This window comes from Rattus norvegicus, chromosome X (assembly GCF_021556685.1).
Source record: "Rattus norvegicus strain SHRSP/BbbUtx chromosome X, alternate assembly SHRSP_T2T, whole genome shotgun sequence".
Taxonomy (NCBI): Eukaryota; Metazoa; Chordata; class Mammalia; order Rodentia; family Muridae; genus Rattus; species Rattus norvegicus.
This window is the reverse complement of record NC_141554.1, coordinates 19,157,135-19,163,134: the sequence shown is the minus strand read 5'-3', so window position 1 is coordinate 19,163,134 and position 6,000 is coordinate 19,157,135.

Below are 6,000 nucleotides of genomic sequence, written 5' to 3'. Positions count from 1 at the left end.
TTTTTATTAACTTGAGTATTTCTTATATACATTTCGAGTGTTATTCCCTTTCCCGGTTTCCGGGCAAACATCCCCCTCCCCCCTCCCCTTCCTTATGGGTGTTCCCCTCCCAACCCTCCCCCCATTGCCGCCCTCCCCCCCATAGTCTAGTTCACTGGGGGTTCAGTCTTAGCAGGACCCAGGGCTTCCCCTTCCACTGGTGCTCTTACTAGGATATTCATTGCTACCTATGAGGTCAGAGTCCAGGGTCAGTCCATGTATAGTCTTTAGGTAGTGGCTTAGTCCCTGGAAGCTCTGGTTGCTTGACATTGTTGTACATATGGGGTCTCGAGCCCCTTCAAGCTCTTCCAGTTCTTTCTCTGATTCCTTCACTGGGGGACCTATTCTCAGTTCAGTGGTTTGCTGCTGGCATTCGCCTCTGTATTTGCTGTATTCTGGCTGTGACTCTCAGGAGCGATCTACATCCGGCTCCTGTCAGTCTGCACTTCTTTGCTTCATCCATGTTGTCTAATTGGGTGGCTGTATATGTATGGGCCACATGTGGGGCAGGCTCTGAATGGGTGTTCCTTCAGTCTCTGTTTTAATCTTTGCCTCTCCCTTCCCTGCCAAGGGTATTCTTTTTCCTCATTTAAAGAAGGAGTGAAGCATTCACATTTTGATCATCCGTCTTGAGTTTCGTTTGTTCTAGGGATCTAGGGTAATTCAAGCATTTGGGCTAATAGCCACTTATCAATGAGTGCATACCATGTATGTCTTTCTGTGATTGGGTTAGCTCACTCAGGATGATATTTTCCAGTTCCAACCATTTGCCTACGAATTTCATAAACTCGTTGTTTTTGATAGCTGAGTAATATTCCATTGTGTAGATGTACCACATTTTCTGTATCCATTCCTCTGTTGAAGGGCATCTGGGTTCTTTCCAGTTTCTGGCTATTATAAATAAGGCTGCAATGAACATAGTGGAGCACGTGTTTCTTTTATATGTTGAGGCATCTTTTGGGTATATGCCCAAGAAAGGTATAGCTGGATCCTCAGGCAGTTCAATGTCCAATTTTCTGAGGAACCTCCAGACTGATTTCCAGAATGGTTGTACCAGTCTGCAATGCCACCAACAATGAAGGAGTGTTCCTCTTTCTCCACATCCTCGCCAGCATCTGCTGTCACCTGAGTTTTTGATCTTAGCCATTCTCACTGGTGTGAGGTGAAATCTCAGGGTTGTTTTGATTTGCATTTCCCTTATGACTAAAGATGTTGAACATTTCTTTAGGTGTTTCTCAGCCATTCGGCATTCCTCAGCTGTGAATTCTTTGTTTAGCTCTGAACCCCATTTTTTAATAGGGTTATTTGTTTCCCTGCGGTCTAACTTCTTGAGTTCTTTGTATATTTTGGATATAAGGCCTCTATCTGTTGTAGGATTGGTAAAGATCTTTTCCCAATCTGTTGGTTGCCATTTTGTCCTAACCACAGTGTCCTTTGCCTTACAGAAGCTTTGCAGTTTTATGAGATCCCATTTGTCGATTCTGGATCTTAGAGCGTAAGCCATTGGTGTTTTGTTCAGGAAATTTTTTCCAGTGCCCATGTGTTCCAGATGCTTCCCTAGTTTTTCTTCTATTAGTTTGAGTGTGTCTGGTTTGATGTGGAGGTCCTTGATCCACTTGGACTTAAGCTTTGTACAGGGTGATAAGCATGGATCCATCTGCATTCTTCTACATGTTGACCTCCAGTTGAACCAGCACCATTTGCTGAAAATGCTATCTTTTTTCCATTGGATGGTTTTGGCTCCTTTGTCAAAAATCAAGTGACCATAGGTGTGTGCGTTCATTTCTGGGTCTTCAATTCTATTCCATTGGTCTATCTGTCTGTCTCTGTACCAATACCAGACAGTTTTTATCACTATTGCTCTGTAATACTGCTTGAGTTCAGGGGTAGTGATTCCCCCTGAAGTCCTTTTATTGTTGAGGATAGCTTTAGCTATCCTGGGTTTTTTGTTATTCCAGATGAATTTGCAAATTGTTCTGTCTAACTCTTTGAAGAATTGGATTGGTATTTTGATGGGGATTGCATTGAATCTGTAGATTGCTTTTGGTAAAATGGCCATTTTTACTATATTAATCCTGCCAATCCAGGAGCATGGGAGATCTTTCCATCTTCTGAGGTCTTCTTCAATTTCTTTCCTCAGTGTCTTGAAGTTCTTTTTTTTTTTTTAAAGATTTATTCATTTATTATATATAAGTACACTGTAGCTGTCTTCAGATACACCAGAAGAGGGCAGCAGATCTCATTATACATGGTTGTGAGCCACCATGTGGTTGCTGGAATTGAACTCAGGACCTCTGGAAGAGTAGTCGGGTGCTCTTAACCACTGAGCCATCTCTCCAGCCCCTTGAAGTTCTTATTGTACAGATCTTTTACTTGCTTGGTTAAAGTCACACCGAGGTACTTTATATTATTTGGGTCTATTATGAAGGGTGTCGTTTCCCTAATTTCTTTCTCGGCTTGTTTCTCTTTTATATAGAGGAAGGCAACTGATTTATTTGAGTTAATTTTATACCCAGCCACTTTGCTGAAGTTGTTTGTCAGCTTTAGTAGTTCTCTGGTGGAACTTTTGGGATCACTTAAATATACTATCATATCATCTGCAAATAGTGATATTTTGACCTCTTCTTTTCCGATCTGTATCCCCTTGACCTCCTTTTGTTGTCTGATTGCTCTGGCTAGAACTTCAAGAACTATATTGAATAAGTAGGGAGAGAGTGGGCAGCCTTGTCTAGTCCCTGATTTTAGTGGGATTGCTTCAAGTTTCTCTCCATTTAGTTTAATGTTAGCAACTGGTTTGCTGTATATGGCTTTTACTATGTTTAGGTATGGGCCTTGAATTCCTATTCTTTCCAGGACTTTTATCATGAAGGGGTGTTGAATTTTGTCAAATGCTTTCTCAGCATCTAATGAAATGATCATGTGGTTCTGTTCTTTTAGTTTGTTTATATAATGGATCACGTTGATGGTTTTCCGTATATTAAACCATCCCTGCATGCCTGGGATGAAGCCTACTTGATCATGGTGGATGATTGTTTTGATGTGCTCTTGAATTCGGTTTGCCAGAATTTTGTTGAGTATTTTTGCGTCGATATTCATAAGGGAAATTGGTCTGAAGTTCTCTTTCTTTGTTGTGTCTTTGTGTGGTTTAGGTATAAGAGTAATTGTGGCTTCGTAGAAGGTATTCGGTAGTGATCCATCGGTTTCAATTTTGTGGAATAGTTTGAATAGTATTGGTATGAGGTCTTCTATGAAGGTTTGATAGAATTCTGCACTAAACCCATCTGGACCTGGGCTCTTTTTGGTTGGGAGACCTTTAATGACTGCTTCTATTTCCTTAGGAGTTATGGGGTTGTTTAACTGGTTTATCTTTTCCTGATTTAACTTCAATACCTGGTATCTGTCTAGGAAATTGTCCATTTCCTGAAGATTTTCAAGTTTTGTTGAATATAGGTTTTTATAGTAAGATCTGATGATTTTTTGAATTTCCTCTGATTCTGTAGTTATGTCGCCATTTTCGTTTCTGATTTTGTTAATTTGGACGCACTCTCTGTGTCCTCTCGTTAGTCTGGCTAAGGGTTTATCTATCTTGTTGATTTTCTCAAAGAACCAACTTTTGGTTCTGTTGATTCTTTCTATGGTCCTTTTTGTTTCTACTTGGTTGATTTCAGCTCTGAGTTTGATTATTTTCTGCCTTCTACTCCTCCTGGGTGTATTTGCTTCTTTTTGTTCTAGAGCTTTTAGGTGTGCTGTCAAGCTGCTGACATATGCTCTTTCCTGTTTCTTTCTGCAGGCACTCAGCGCTATGAGTTTTCCTCTTAGCACAGCTTTCATTGTGTCCCATAAGTTTGGGTATGTCGTACCTTCATTTTCATTAAATTCTAAAACGTCTTTAATTTCTTTCTTTATTTCTTCCTTGACCAGGTTATCATTGAGTAGAGCATTGTTCAATTTCCACGTATATGTGGGCATTCTTCCCTTATTGTTATTGAAGACCAGTTTTAGGCCGTGGTGGTCCAATAGCACGCATGGGATTATTTCTATCTTTCTGTACCTGTTGAGGCCCGTTTTTTGACCAATTATATGGTCAATTTTGGAGAAAGTACCATGAGGAGCTGAGAAGAAGGTATATCCTTTTGCTTTAGGATAGAATGTTCTATAAATATCCGTTAAGTCCATTTGGCTCATGACTTCTCTTAGTCTGTCGACATCACTGTTTAATTTCTGTTTCCATGATCTGTCCATTGATGAGAGTGGGGTGTTGAAGTCTCCCACTATTATTGTGTGAGGTGCAATGTGTGTTTTGAGCTTTAGTAAGGTTTCTTTTACGTATGTAGGTGCTCTTGTATTTGGGGCATAGATATTTAGGATTGAGAGTTCATCTTGGTGGATTTTTCCTTTGATGAATATGAAGTGTCCTTCCTTATCTCTTTTGATGACTTTTAGTTGGAAATTGATTTTATTTGATATTAGAATGGCTACTCCAGCTTGCTTCTTCTGACCATTTGCTTGGAAAGTTGTTTTCCAGCCTTTCACTCTGAGGTAGTGTCTGTCTTTGTCTCTGAGGTGTGTTTCCTGTAGGCAGCAGAATGCAGGGTCCTCGTTGCGTATCCAGTTTGTTAATCTATTTCTTTTTATTGGGGAGTTGAGGCCATTGATGTTGAGAGATATTAAGGAATAGTGATTATTGCTTCCCGTTATATTCATATTTGGATGTGAGGTTATGTTTGTGTGCTTTCACTCTCTTTGTTTTGTTGCCAAGACGATTAGTTTCTTGCTTCTTCTAGGGTATAGCTTGCCTCCTTATGTTGGGCTTTACCATTTATTATCCTTTGTAGTGCTGGATTTGTAGAAAGATATTGTGTAAATTTGGTTTTGTCATGGAATATCTTGGTTTCTCCATCTATGTTAATTGAGAGTTTTGCAGGATACAGTGACCTGGGCTGGCATTTGTGTTCTCTTAGGGTCTGTATGACATCAGTCCAGGATCTTCTGGCCTTCATAGTTTCTGGCGAGAAGTCTGGTGCGATTCTGATAGGTCTGCCTTTATATGTTACTTGACCTTTTTCCCTTACTGCTTTTAATATTCTTTCTTTGTTTTGTGCGTTTGGTGTTTTGACAATTATGTGACGGGAGGTGTTTCTTTTCTGGTCCAATCTATTTGGAGTTCTGTAGGCTTCTTGTATGTCTATGGGTATCTCTTTTTTTAGGTTAGGGAAGTTTTCTTCTATGAGTTTGTTGAAGATATTTACTGGTCCTTTGAGCTGGGAGTCTTCACTCTCTTCTATACCTATTATCCTTAGGTTTGATCTTCTCATTGAGTCCTGGATTTCCTGTATGTTTTGGACCAGTAGCTTTTTCCGCTTTACATTATCTTTGACAGTTGAGTCAATGATTTCTATGGAATCTTCTGCTCCTGAGATTCTCTCTTCCATCTCTTGTATTCTGTTGGTGAAGCTTGTATCTACAGCTCCTTGTCTCTTCTTTTGGTTTTCTATATCCAGGGTTGTTTCCATGTGTTCTTTCTTGATTGCTTCTATTTCCATTTTTAATTCCTTCAACTGTTTGATTGTGTTTTCCTGGAATTCTTTCAGGGATTTCTGCGATTCTTTCAGGGATTTTTGCGATTCCTCTCTGTAGGCTTCTACTTGTTTATTAATGTTTTCCTGTGTTTCCCTAAGGGAGTTCTTCACGTCTTTTTTGAAGTCCTCCAGCATCATGATCAAATATGATTTTGAAACTAGATCTTGCTTTTCTGGTGTGTTTGGATCTTCCATGGGTGTTTTGGTGGGAGAATTGGGCTCCGATGATGCCATGTAGTCTTGGTTTCTGTTGCTTGTGTTCCTGCGCTTGCCTCTCGCCATCATATTATCTCTAGTGTTACTTTGTTCTGCTATTTCTGACAGTGGCTAGACTGTCCTATAAGCCTGTGTGTCAGGAGTGCTGTAGACCTGTTTTCCTCTC